This window comes from Mustela putorius, unplaced genomic scaffold, assembly GCF_011764305.1.
Source record: "Mustela putorius furo isolate JIRA1106 unplaced genomic scaffold, ASM1176430v1.1 tig00003863_pilon_pilon_pilon, whole genome shotgun sequence".
Lineage (NCBI taxonomy): Eukaryota > Metazoa > Chordata > Mammalia > Carnivora > Mustelidae > Mustela > Mustela putorius.
Genome location: NW_025422015.1, coordinates 19,928,023 through 19,942,984, shown reverse-complemented (window position 1 = coordinate 19,942,984; position 14,962 = coordinate 19,928,023). Strand labels below are relative to the sequence as shown.

At 35.1% G+C, this 14,962-nt stretch overlaps 1 long non-coding RNA gene across 1 annotated transcript in view; it reads right to left on the bottom strand.

Annotated features, from left to right (window-relative positions):
• The window catches only part of LOC106007314, a 74,141-nt gene that overhangs the window by 44,915 nt on the left and 14,264 nt on the right, over positions 1 to 14,962 (bottom strand). The window contains exon 2 of the long non-coding RNA XR_006602345.1: positions 9,042 to 9,181. This is a non-coding gene — a long non-coding RNA (uncharacterized LOC106007314). The remainder of the gene's footprint in view (positions 1 to 9,041; positions 9,182 to 14,962) is intronic.

The window sequence follows — 14,962 nt, the reverse complement described above, 5'->3', positions numbered from 1 at the left end:
ACTCAAGAGCTCATAAGTTAAGAAACTATTTGTAAACTTTATTCCTAAACTGATTGCAAGAATACCTACTCTAGTGATCATAGAAATCAAAATGATCAGATCATTTGAGCCAAAGAAAACTCAGCATTTCCAGATTAAACGAATGCTTAAAATTGTACCAAAAATCTCAGTAGCCATAGTAACCATTTCCATAATATTAAAATAATAATAGGATATCTTTTCCAATGGTTTAACTAGTCAAGATTTCTTAACATAGTAATTCCCAACTTTGACAGGAATCCAGTGAGACATCTGCTTCCAAACACTTCTTGAAAATATATAAATTAGAGCAATCTAAGAACGTCCAATATTATGATTTAGAAGATTTTAAAATTCATATGCCCTTCAGCCTAGCAATTCTACTTCTGAGGATTTATTCATTAGAAATAATTAGGGATGTACACAAAGATTTTACTTAAGGAATCTTCACAATAACAAAAAACTGGAAACAAATATATATGACATAAAAATGAGTTTGTCATTCAATTATGTCATAGAAGAACATTTAATGATACCCAAATATATTTATAATATACAAGATAACAAAAGAGATTATTATAAAATTGAATTCCATTTTTGTGAAAAATATATACATAGAAAAGATTTTAATAAGATATATATGAAAGTGACTTATCATGGGATAGTGGTAGATGAGTTTTCATTCAAAAGTTTTTTATGATGGGAAATGAATCTTTTCTTTTGTGTCTTCTATCCATGGTGCTATCTGAGTTGTTGGCCGTTTCCATATTGGTTTGAAAAGATCTTAATAGATTAAGGACATGGATCCTCAATCTATCATATATTTCCAAATATTGTTTTCTATCAGAAATCTGTCTTTTGATTTTAAAATGTGTATGAAGCACATTTATTACTGTTTCCTTTCAGGACTTTCAGGTTTTGTCTTTGTTTGGAATGCCCCCTCCCCATACACACACACATACATAAACACACACACACACACTAAAATTATACGTCTTTAAAAGTTCTTCACTTTTCTTCTAATAGTTTTATAGTTTTAATTTTTTTTAACTTTAAGTCTTTTTTTTAAAGATTTTATTTATTTATTTGACAGAGAAAGAGAGACAGGGAAGAGGGAGAAGCAGGCTTCCTGCTGAGAGCCTGATGTGGGTTAGGGGAGACCCTGGGATCTTGACCTGAGCCTAAGGCAGAGGCTTAACCACCAAGCCACACAGGTGCCCCAACTTTTAAATCTTTAGACTATTTAAAATGTATTTGGGTTCAAGCAGTGAAGTAAGGATACAGCTTATTTCTATGAAGAAATATATTTTTCCATTGATCTGAAATTCCACTCTTTTCAGAAACTAAATTTTCATTTATATTTTGATTTCTGGGTGCTTTATATCATTTAAGTAATGTATGTGTTTACTTAGGTGTCAATGAACAATTATGAAATTATCATATTTATAATATATTTTATATAAGGCATCATTCCTCTCTTATTGTTTGTTACTAAATTTTTTGGCACTAGAAGATTTATCTTATCTAGTTTCAAAAAATCTTCAGTATATTTGTATTGATGTTACAATAAATTTATTTTTATAGGGAAAATGTACATCTTCAAAATAATCAAGTCTTCACAACAAGAACAATGTATGTTTTTATAGTGGATTTTTCCCCAGTTTATTAAAATGTTTTTCAGACATTCCTGCCCAGGAGGAATTACATTCAACTGATTAAGAGTATAGGTTCTCAGGACGCCTGGGTGGCTCAGTTGGTTAAGCAGCTGCCTTCGGCTCAGGTCATGATCCCAGCGTCCTGGGATCAAGTCCCACATCAGGCTCCTTGCTCAGCAGGGAGTCTGCTTCTCCCTCTCCCTCTGCCTGCCATTCTGTCTGCCTGTGCTCGCTCTCTCCCCCTCTCTCTCTCTGATAAATAAAGAAAATCTTTAAAAAAAAAAAAGAGTATAGGTTCTCAAGTTTAAAAGATCTTAAGTAAGTAAACATTCTGTGCCCACATTTTCTCACAAGTGAAAGAGAAATAATAACACTTGCCTCAGAGAGTTGAAATAAGAGTTAGTGAGATTCAGAGCACTTAAAATAACATCTGGCAATAGTAAGTGCTCAATAAATAATCCCTATTACTAGGTATTACACATAGCTTTTTGAGTTTTTCCTAAGTATTTAATCCTTTGTTGTAAATGGAACCTTTCCTTCCTTTTTATTTTCTAGCAGGTTGTTAGCTTGTATTAAGAAAATTGTTGGGTTGTTTTGTTGGCTCAGTCTGTTGAGCGTGTGACTCTCCGTTTTGGCTCAGGTCATGATTTCATGGGCTCTGGGGTGGAGCCCCACACCCACATGCCTCTGGGCTCCCTGCTTGGCAGGGAGTCTGCTTGGTGATTCTCTCTTTCTGTCCCTCCCCCAGACCCTGCACTCAAATTCTCTCTCTCTCTCTTAAATGAATACATATTTTTTAAAAAGAAGATTATTAATTTTGTACATCAGTTTACAAGCTGCCATCTTTATTGGTTCTTTAATTTTTTTCTATAGCTTTTCAATTGGTTCTTTTCAATTACCCAGGTATATAACTTTATCATCTGAAAACAATAATAAATGGACCTTCTCCTATACAGTTTAACTAACTCATTTCTTCCTGTTGTTTAATTGCCTTGGCTAAGACTTCTAGAACCATAATAAATAATAATAGAAATAATGTAAATGTTTCTGCCCTCAACATCAATGAGAATCTGTCTAGTGCTTCATCATATGTTTTTGCCACATTATAGAAATTTCTACTTAATTATGTAAATCAATTAATTATAAGAAAAATAATATTTTTAGTGCACATTATAGAAATTTCTACTTAATTATGTAAATTAATTAATTATAAGAAAAATAAGATTTTTCTTTTTTAGTGTACCCCCCTTTAGAGGGGGTAAAGTTGCTGCAGAGGGAGAGGGAGAGAGAGAATGTCAAACAGGCTTCACACCCAGTATAGAGTCTGACCCCGGGCTTGATACCAGGACCCTAAGATCATGACCTGAACTGATATCGAGTCAGACACTTAATCTGACCGAGCCACCCAGAAACCTCATAATAACGTGTTCTGAATGACTGTATGTTAAATTTTTTCAAATGTCTTTAACACATATAGATATGCTTATGTGTTCTTTTTTCCTGTGATCTATTAACAAAATGAATACACTAATGGATTTTCTAGTATTAAACATAATTGTATTCATACATGTAGAAGTGTATTCATATTTTGGTTAGGATTTTTCCAAAGATTTGCATAAAATGTACTTATATTCTTAGATATGGTGAATGGCTGTTAACAAGTTCAAGTACACTATCACTTTTAAAATCTGATACCAATATTACACTTGCTTTACAAAAATAATTTCAAAAGTTTCTTTTCTCTCTATCCTCTGAAACTATGCAAGTAATAACAGAGTTATGTATTCCTTAGAGACTACAGAATCTATGATAAAACCATCGAGTCCTATTGCTTTTGTGGTGGGGAGTGTAGTGGAAAGTCTTACAATTTTTCAATTTATTTTCAGAATTATTAGATTTTTGTCCCTTCTGGTTTGAGTTTTACTGTGTTATATTTTCTCCAAAGTCATAAGTGTGTTTTCTATAGTTGAACAAAGTAATCTCTTTAAATTATTTCGATTCTCTAGTTACCTGTGGTCATTTCCTCTTTCTCATTTCTAATTTAAAATCTGTTTCAACATGTATGAAAAATACCTACACTTAGGTATTTTTGCTTAGATCTCATTTATTGATCTAATGACAGTTTAGGAAAAAAAAATTGTATAGTGTTTCTCAATTTCATGTTACTTATCTGCCCAAAGAACCTAATGAAAACAGCTTTGATTTACTGGATTCTTTTTATGTGCCAAGGTCTCCAAAGCAGATTTCGCATGTATTATCTCTTTTAATCCTCACAATAGAAACTGTTTCCTCTACTTTCCAGATGGAGAAATTGAAGCCCAGAGGGATCAAGTGAGTTTTCCAGTGACAAGGAACAGAGAAGCATGTTTCAAACATTGGTGGTCCGACTCCCAAACACATACTATGAAGCCTTCTACTATACCACCTTCTTATCTACCATATTAGTTCTGCAAGTGAACTTAAAATACACCAGTACTAATATCACGGTTCAGAAAATTATCTAGAGAAACCATTTTTGTCTCCATAGCAGGCCACGGTAAATTTTCATAATATCAAGTCATGAGAAAAGGCATGAAAGACACTACTGCTTTGTACATATTTGAAACATCACATTGGTATATGTGCCACACTCAAATCTACCTCCCACCAAGAACTAGTATTGGTCTCTATTTTAAAGGCAATGAAAAGCCAAGGGTTTGAAACAAAGAACTGAATTGAATAGATTTGTGCATCCAACGATCACTCTGGCTGTATCATGACATGTCAGGAGACCACTTGGAACAATTCCAGTTTGGTTATCAAGGTGAGTGGTGGCAGTAGCTTGAATACTAATGTTGACTGGGAAGATGGGAGAAATGGATAGATGCCATCAATTTTTAGGAGGTAGAATCAACAGAACTTGATGATGGATTATCCTATATGGAAGATGAGAGAGAAAGAGATGTCAAGAACCAGTCCTGTGTTTCTGTTTGCTGTTGATGCTGTTCCCAAGGAATGAGGCTTGCTTTCTCTGAATCTGTGGCTTAGAAACAAAGGTACTCCAGGAATAAAAGTATCTCAATTTTGAGACTCATGAAAGTATGAACATAATAAGTTAATATACATATCTAATACAATTAAATAGGTATCACATGTTTTGCTAAGACACCACACTATGTCCTTAAAATACTTCGAGCAATTATTAAAAAGATGAGTCCCCAAGAATCTATGTCAGAGAAAATATCACTTCATCTGACAAGTAAATGCATTCAGAAGTTTCTGTATGAAGAATATTATCAGAAACCGGTCATTAAGGGGGCACCTGGGTAGCTCAGTCAGTTAAGCATCTGCCTTTTGATTTTTGCTGGGATCATGATCTCAGGGTTATGAGATCAAACCCCTGTCAGGTTCTGCACTCAATGTGGAGCCTACTTAAGATTCCCTCTCTCCCTCTACGTCTGTCCCTCCTCTACTCATTCTCTCTCAAGAAAGAAAGAAAGGAGACAGGAAGGAAGGAAGGAAGGAAGGAAGGAAGGAAGGAAGAGAAAGAAGGAAGGAAGGAGGAAAGGAAGGAAGGGAGAGAAAGAAAGAAGAAAAGAAAAGGAAAGGAAAGAAATCATTGGGAAACAGTATGAGGCCGTGGAAAAGAATCAATCAAAAAAAGATGGGTTCTATCAACTTCTTCCTGCTTCTTGAATGAGTGGACTTAGCCAGAAAATCACAGTATTAGTCTTACGTCTATAAAGAGAGACAATAATATCCACCCAGAAACAATATTGGAAGATTAATTGTGATGGCATATGTCAAGCACTCAGCCCACATGGCATAAATATTTTTCTGGGAATCAGCGATTTTCCAAATTACCACATTTGCTCTTAATAAATGAGTAATTCCTGAGAGCAAACCAGCCAGTCCTTCACACCTTGGTGCAAACTATTTACTGCCTTTTAAATAAAAAGTATATTTTTGGAAGCTAATATTGTTGAGATGAGTTTGTAATCTTGTAATTTCTTAATATCTAATACAGAAAAGTTAATAAAATGAGTATATAAACTTTTACTTATATGAAATTGCCAAATGCATTGAAGAAATGTAAAATATAATTTTGTCACAGTGAAATTTGGTCTTTTGAAAGGCACAGGACACAGATTTTTCAAATATATTCCTTTGCTTTTAACTACTTTAAATGTTACATGGCAGATAGGTGATCTTACATTTGTATAACAAAGCTTAGTAGTTCCCTCAAAATTATAATAATGATACAGATGTAATTCTGTTATAAAAAAAAATCTTGAGAACTGCTCAAGTACTTTGATGATCTTGAAATTAGTGTTTTAGTCACTGTTTATTCGAATACATCAATTAATACCATGGGCTTTATTTTTTTATACAGAGATTTTTGTAGTGAGTGGGTTTGCTCAGACACATAGGATTAGAACTGATAGCTTACAATTCACTAAAAGCTCACATTTCACACATTATAATGATTATAATGATTAGTTTCTCTAGAAATTGTAAGATGCAATCTAAATGATCAGAGAAATAATGTATTTTACCTAGAGAAAATGGAAGAGAAAGGAACCTTCTTCACTTGGAGCATTCAAGAAACACAAAATAGAGTATGTCAAGAAAGAATTAATACTTACTGAGACTTAGGGTGTGTGTGTGTGTGTGTGTGTGTGTGTGTGTGTGTGTGTGATATAACACTCCATCTTCATAACAATCCTGTAAAGCTAAAAGGGGTTGATCACGCCCAAGCTCTCCCAGAGCCAAAGGCGGATGACCCATCCATCTGACTCCAAACAGGACTGTGTTCTTCTGTCCTCACAGGTACCCATTTCTCTCCAGTGGTCAGTTCACTGGAAGAAAATAAGAGCCACAGGAAATTAAAGATATTTTTTGCTTAATATCTATTCTGCAGTCAAAAAAACCTCATTTTTTTATTTGAAGCACAAATTTAAATTTATAAAAGAATTTGTTGGAGAAATGTTTGAATTTCAAATGTGGGTGAAATGGAAGGAGAAAAAAAAAGCCCATCCAACATTGGCATCTGCTGACTTGCAGTTTTACAAGTACGGCCCACTACCTCAAACCAGGTCCTGTGGTGAACTAAGCATGTTGAATTCCAGCTTCATGAGTCAGATGGAGATGAAGATGTTCAAGAGACAGGCGAGTGAGAAAGTCAACAGGGCCCTTGTCTGTTACTTGACATGTGGAAAGTCCTAATAAACATTTGCTAAATGGTGAAAGGAGCTTGCGAGATGGACAATAGGCATGGGTTGTTAAGCATATTTATAACATTATTTGATATATTTAAGGAGAGTCCTGCTTGGGCAGGAATCATCCCTATTGTTTGTACTTTGATATTGTTAGTTTATTAAGTTTATTAATTTTATAGTATTATTAAAACAAACATGATTATACAATAATAAATAATAAACCTATATATAATAAATAAATGAAAAACCTATGAATTAACAAAAATTTTCAGGGGCACCTGGGTGGCACAGTTGATTAAGCATCCAACTCTTGCTTTCAGCTCAGATCACGATCTCTGGGTTGTGAGATTGAGCCCTGTATTGGGCTCCTTGCTCACTGCAGAGTCTTTGCTTGAGATTCTCTCTCCTCCCTGTGCCCCTCATGGTTGTGCTGTCTCTGTTTCTCTCACTCTCTCTAGAGTAAATAAATTAAAAAAAAAAAGATAAAAAAAGACAACAAAGGTTGGCAAGGATATGGAGAAAGGAGAACTCTTTTACACTGCTGGTGGGAAAGCAAGCTGGTGCAGGCACTCTGAGAAACAGCATAGAGGTTCCTCAAAACATTAAAAATAGAGCTACTCCACAACCCAGTAATTCCAGTACGATATTTACCCCAAAGATACAGATGTAGTGAAAAGAAGGTTCGCACGCACACCAATGCTCATAGAAGCAATGCCCACAATAGCCAAACAGACAAAGGAACTGAGATATCCTTCAAAGGATGAATGGATTTAAAAAATGTGATTTATATATACAACGGAATATTGCTCAGTCATCAGAAAGGATAAAGAGCTACCGTTTTCATCGATATGGATGGAACTGAAGGGGATTATGCTAAATGAAATAAGTCAATCAGAGAAAGAAGACAATTATCATATGGTTTCACTCACATGTGGAATATAAGGAATAGCATAGAGGACCACAGGGGAAGGGAGGGAAAACTGCGTGGGAAGAAATCAGGGAAGGAGACAAACCATGAGAAATTCTCATCTCTGGGAAGCAAACTGAGGGCTACAAAGGGGAGAAGGGTGAGAGGACGGGGTAACTGGCTAACGGGTATTAAGGACAGCATGTGATGTCATGAGCACTGGGTATTATATCAACTAATGAATCTTGAACACTACATCAGAATCTAGTGATGTACTATATGTGGATTAACTGAACATTACAAAAGAAAAAAGACCAGTCAGGAGACTTAAGACAGCTTTGTTAAGTTAGGCAGCTTTGTTAAGTTAGGCAGCTTTGAGTAAGTAGATAAGATGGTTGTGTGCAGGTGTGTATATGTGTGTGCTTGGTGATGGATTGCCAGTACATTTATTGCTTCTAGCCATTAATCTTTTTGTTCTATTAATATCAGTTGAAAAATATAATTTGTGTTTATAATTAGCGGAAAAACTTTTAACTAAATGTTATGCTAAATAGTACATTTAAAAAAGGGGGAATAAATAAGAAGAGCAGCAGCAGAACTTTAGAGAGAACCCACATTTAAGTGACTTGTGAAGGAGACACAGTGAAAATAAAACAGGTGATCGAAGATAATGTGAAGAGAGCATAAAGTCTAGTAGATTGAGAAAATTTAAAATATATATATTTTAAATATATATATATATATGATGATATATATGTATGTGTGTGTGTGTGTGTGTTTCATCAATGATTAAACTATGGTTCAGTGATACCATAGAGTACTACATAATCATTGCAATGAAGTGGATCTATGTTTGTTACCATGGAAAGATTTCCAAGCCATTTTGTTAAATTTACAAGTCAATAGATAGATAGATAGGTAAATACTATACATATATCTGTCTATTATCTAGGCTATATTAAATATATAATACATACAAAAAATATGTGATCCAAATTTATGAGGAAAACAATCATTACATAATATATATTCATATATTCTTCACATATACCCATGTACACATCTACATACAGGCATACCTCAGAGATACTGAAGGTTTGGTTCCAGACCTCTGCAATGAAATGATTATCACAATAAAATAAGTCAAATTAATTTTTTGATTTGCCAGTGCCTACAGAAGTGATGCTTATGCTTTATTGTAGTCTCTTAAGTGTGCAATAGCATTATGTCTAAAAAAACCCCACATAGCTTAATTAAAATTACCTTATTGATGAAAAATGCTAACCATCACTGGAGCTTTCAGCAAGTCAGTCTTTTTCTGATGGAGGGTCTTGCCTCAATATTGGTGGTTTCTGATGGATCAGGGTGGTGGTTGAAGGAGGTTGGAGGGGCTATGTCAGCTTCTTAAAATAAGACAACAATGAGGTTTGCTGCATTAATTGACTCCTTTCATGAACAATTTGTCTGTAGCATGTGATGCTGTTTGATAACCTCGTACCCACAATAGAACTTCTTTCAAAATTGAAGTCAATCATCTCAAACTCTGCCCCTGCTTTATCAGCAAGTATATGTCATAGTCTAAAGTCTATTTTTGTTGTTTCAATAATCTTCACTATGGAAGGAATTCACTAGGAATAGATTCCATCTCAAGAGACCACCGTTTTTGCTCATCCATAATCAGCTCCTCATCCGTTCAGGTTTGATAATGAAATTGCAGCAATGGGAGACCCATCTTCAGGCTCCACTGCTAATTCTAGCTCTCCTGCTGTCCACTATATCTTTGGTTACTCCATCCACTAAAGTTCTGAACCCTCACAGTCATCCATGATGAATTTAAGTGCTAACCCTGGAAGTACTGACCCAACCACATCCTTGGACTTTTCACCTATAAGAGCCAATAAATTTCCCTTTGCTTATATCATAATAGGTCTTCTGTCACTTGAGGCAGAACCCATCCAAAACGCCCATTTTTATTGGAACTATATCTAAAAATGTAAGAAAAAATACCTTAAAGTGAATTTCACAGATTAACAAAAATATTTGGCATGCCCATTAATTTCAGCATTTGTCCTATAGCTCTTAAGAGCCCAGCTAGCTAACCAACACTGAAATAACATTGAGCGTTTTGAATTTCACCACCTCTCCTTTCCTTTCCCTCCTCTCTAATGGAGGTGCTTAATGAGTAGTGAAAAGTCCCAAAAGGTGAACAAGGAACAGAACTGGATAATCAATCCCAAAGGCAGTGAACCCCAGAGATACTCAGTCTGTAAAAAATTGTTTGGCCTCACTAAAGTTACCACTTTGAACAGGTAGTCCTTCCTGGCATTCTGCTGGAGATGGGACAACAGATTTTTTTTTGAAGGTTAACATCTGAAATATTTACTACTATCAAAGAAGAACTTTATTAGAAATAAAAATCTATTTCCATATCATTTGAGAGGACATGATAAATTAATGACTTCACAAATCATGTGAGTTGTGTCAAGCTTGTTTCCTGGTTTATATCACAGAAGGATATAATTATATAATATTTAATCCACACATAAAGACATTTATACAATACATATGTAAGTTAGGAACATACTATTAAAAACCACTGTTATAGACAGAATGTTTACTTTTACCCCCACATTCATATGTTGAAAGCTAATCCCCAATGTCATGGTATTTGGAGGCAAAGTGTTTGGGTGGAGACCAGATCATGAGGGCAGAACTCTCACGAATGGGATTAGTGGCCTCCTAATGAAGACTCTACAGAACTCCTTAGCTCTCTTACCAGGTGAGGACACAGGGAAAAGACAGAATCAGGAAGCAGACCCTCACCAGACACATGAAGGCTAATACCTAGAATACTACTTAATACACCAGTGAATTTATTTTTGTGCTCCCTCAGAAACCCTTCTACTACCCTTAGATAAAATCACTAATCTGAGTTTCGTGTTTGTATATAGCTTCATATATATATTATATATTTATATAAACAGTTACAGTGAGTCTTTTGTGGCCTGATTTTTCATCGAACATTTTGTTCCGTGATTAACCCATAATGTTGAGTGTAATTGTAGTTTGTGTAATTTTCCCTGATGTGTAATTTTAAGCCTTTGTTTTCTGTCTTATATTGTTACTCATTTTTTTTCTCTTTCTTTCCTCATATCTACTGTAACCTGGGGACTAGAGCTGGGAAAAATATATCTCAGCCAATGTCTGTATAAAGAGATCATGTTAGGAGCATAGTTTCTCTCTCAGGAGCTATTGATGCATATTTTTAAAAATTCTCTCTTAACAACCTTCCCAGAACAAACTGCAGTGTTATTTCCATAAGAACTCTAAATAGAAATTATGAGAAACTAGTCATCATATTCCATTACAGTTTTTAGAAGTGAAGAGAAAGTACTTATCTCACTGTCTTTCTTTAAAACACTTAGCATATAGTTGCAAATACTAAAGTATTAATACTAAATTATTACTAAAGTCAAAGCTCTGTCCTTTAGCTGACTCTGTGTTTCCATATTGTGCCAAATACCTGGTTAAAAATTAAAATGCAAGACTATCACTCACCAATTAAAAGGAAGAAAATACTAATATACTATAACATGCATGAGCCTTAAAAATGTTATGCTAAGTAAAAAAGGGAAAATGCAAAGAAAGAATCATTATTTTCTGAATTATGTCATTTATAAATTATATAATGTGTCTAGAAAAGGCAAATTTACACACACAGAAAGCAGATCAATGACCACATAGGACCAGGAGCAAGAGTGAAAATAAACTACAAATGAGCAAGTGGGATCTTTTTGGAATAATGGGAATGGTCTAAAATTGGATTGTAGTGATAATTGCACAACTCCATACATTTACTAAAATCATTGAATTATAAAGGTGAATTTTATTTATTTATTTTAATATTTTTGATCAACATGTAATGTATTATTTGTTTCAGGGGTACAGGTCTGTGATTCATCAGTCCTATACAATTCACAGCACTCACCATAGCACATAACTCCCCAATGTTCATGGGTGAATTTTATTTAAATAATACTTCAGTAATTGAATACTCCAAAATATACTCCAAAAGCAATTTTAAAATAAACTCCAAAAAAATTAAAAACTCCAAATCATACTCCAAAAATTAAAATTCTATCATAGTGCCTTCAAAATTCTAAATCTGATTCTTTCATTGTGTGTGTTTGATTTACTTAACACAATCGTAAGTTGTTGAGCTTTTGAAGAAACAGCTTCAGTCAGCTAAATTTTAACATTTACGTGGAAATTTAATGAGCCCATTTAAAAGTAAAACTGAAATGTGAGTGATAGGCATCTTGGGAAGACCTGCCCATGGAGATGGCATGTCACCAAGAATGAGTTGGATTACTTGGCTAAGGGGCCTAGAACATGACATTGGAAAGATAATCACTGCTCCGTATGGAGTAGAGAAATCTTAAAACAGCAGCAGATTTCCCAAGGGATCCTATGTCATGAAGAGGAAGGATTACAGGAAACTTCTACTAACACTTTATTTTCCTTCCCCGAGCTCCGGGAGAGGTTTCAGTAACTCTGTGGACAGGTCAATAGCTACTTACCCTATAGAGTTACCCACAGCCCTCAGGATAACTTACACCTCACCTACTCTTTTTAAACCCTCTCTTCTTTTGTCAAAGGCATTTAAGTTTTTTTTTTTTTTTTTTTTTTTTGTTTCCACTAGTTTGCAACTCTCAGCTAAGCTTGTTTTGTGATGTGGTAGTTGTTAACTAGAGAACATCACGCACCAAACATGCCTTCAAAGGAAAGCAACTTAGTAAAGCCAAAAATAAAAGCATAATTTTACCAAACTGATCCCCCTCTTTTGGATATAATTTTAAATAAAACAGAGCATTTTTACCTGAATATGGATGAAACCCAAAACTAAAGATAAGAAATATAAGAAAGCTGGGGCGCCTGAGTGGCTCAGTGGGTTAAGCCTCTGCCTTCAGCTCAGGTCATGATCTCAGGGTTCTGGGATGGAGCCCTGTATTGGGGGGGGTCCTGCTTCCCCCGCTTTCTCTGCCTGCCTCTCTTCCTACTTGTGATCTCTGCCTGTCAAATAAATAAGTAAAATCTTAAAAAAAAAAAAACAAGAAACATAAGAAAGCTAAAATATTTAAAAATGTGTTTTAATTCTAGGTGTATTATCATCATAGGTGTTTATATTTGTTGAACAGAGAAGAAAGGCAATAGTTTAGATCATGTAAGCTCTTCCCCAGGATACTAGTTTTATCAGTTATCTTTATTTTTCAGGAGGGGGAAAAAAACAATGGGCACTGGGTTGTCCTAATGTTGAAAATTCCCCTAATTGTTTTCTATAGAGAGAAAAAATGTAAGTGAAGTGTGTTGGTGTAGACTCTAGCATTCCAGAAACAAGCAGTCAAAGAAAAGGCATCATCTCTCTCAATGTTTTGCCTGTAAAGGAAATTGTAGGATGACGGAGTGTGAAGCCATCACAAAGAAGATCGGTCCAGGTATTTGGTTTCTCAATTGAAATGAGTTTCTATGGCACTCTGAATAATTAAAAAAAAAAAAAGTCAAACATTTGCTTTAAAAATACATGAGTATTCAGGGATGTAAGAAAGAATGTTTTATTCCTATATTTTCTATAGGTAAAAGTTAAAAAAATCATGTATGGAACCTTAAGATAACATTTTCTTTTAGCTATTTTCACATGGTATGTGTCAATAAGACTTCTAGTGCCAAAACTGATGACTAATACAACATGAGTTGTTTTTATAGACGTTTTATTTTTTAAATAAAAGAACACAATGCAACCAAACATCACTAAGTAATTTAGTGATGATAATACACCTAGAGAATGTCTGAAGAAGGTCACGTGTTAGTATTTCTCCCAACAATTTAGTGGTTTTTTGTTAGTATAAGTTGCTGTTCAGGATCTAAGTCAGTTCTCCTATCTCACCAAAGATCCAAATATAGAAAGAAAACTGAGGGGAAAAGTGTTTGCTAGTCATCTCTACCCTATTCTTCAACCCACTAAGGTCACGTGTTGAAATTATGTTTCCCAAAAGAGTGAAAAGCATTAAAGTATATATATTCGTATAAATCAGACAGCTCATTGTGTGATGTCCCATGCTCTGCCTAGACCCCAGAAGGCATTCCATAATGTCTATGAACCTGCAGTGCAAGTCAAGGACTTTGTCCTGACAATACCTTGCAAAGAAAGAAGAGAAATATGCTTTTATTTCCATGCTAAAGTTGAAATCAATCCCAAAGTTCACTGAGACTAGAATTTGATGAAAACCATTATATTAAATAATAATCTCAACCAATTATCATAAATCTCATAATTAAAGGTAAACGCCAGAAGCTTCTCGTCTTTTGCTTTCAGAAGACCTTTAAATTAATGTTTTGCAAATCTGTATTTTAACAGTGGCATCTTTAATTCAAACACACCCTTCTCTCATTTGTAACTGTGTTTGTATTTGATTTATGTATCTTCAATTTTATGATCAATGGCTCTTTATAAATAGCAGTCATTTATTCTTTTTTTTTTTAAAGATTTTTTTATTTATTTGACAGACAGAGATCACAAGTAGGCAGAGAGGCAGGCAGAGAGAGAGAGGGAAGCAGGCTCCCTGCTGAGCAGAGAGCCCGATGTGGGGCTCGATCCCAGGAGCCTGAGATCATGACCTGAGACGACGGCAGAAGCTTTAACCCACTGACCTACCCAGGCACTGAGCAGTCATTCATTCTTTTCTTAATTTGTATTTGTCAGTGTTAAGAAGAAAATGTTGTGGGATGCTTGGGTGGCTCAGGAGGTTAAGCATCTGCCTTTGGCTCAGGTCATGATCCCAGAGTCCTGGCTTGAGCCTCACATGGGGCTCAGCAGGGAGTCTGATTCTCCCTCTCCCTGCCCCTCCACCCTTCTTGTGCTCGCTCATGCTCTCATTCTCTCTCTCAAATAAATAAAATCTTTATAAAAAAATTTTTAAAAGAAGAAAATATTGTGTACTCCCAAGATTTGCTACATCATGGAAAAGAAGAGAAATTCAGTTAGCTGCCTTGGTTTAGTGGTGAGCTACGTTCTGTGAGCAGAGAGGAGGTTCTGTGAGCACTTGAGCTGGGCAGAGCAGCTGGCTGGATTGGATGGAGGTCCTCACTGGCTCCAGCTTCCACCCGAATAGCCAAACAACACAGAT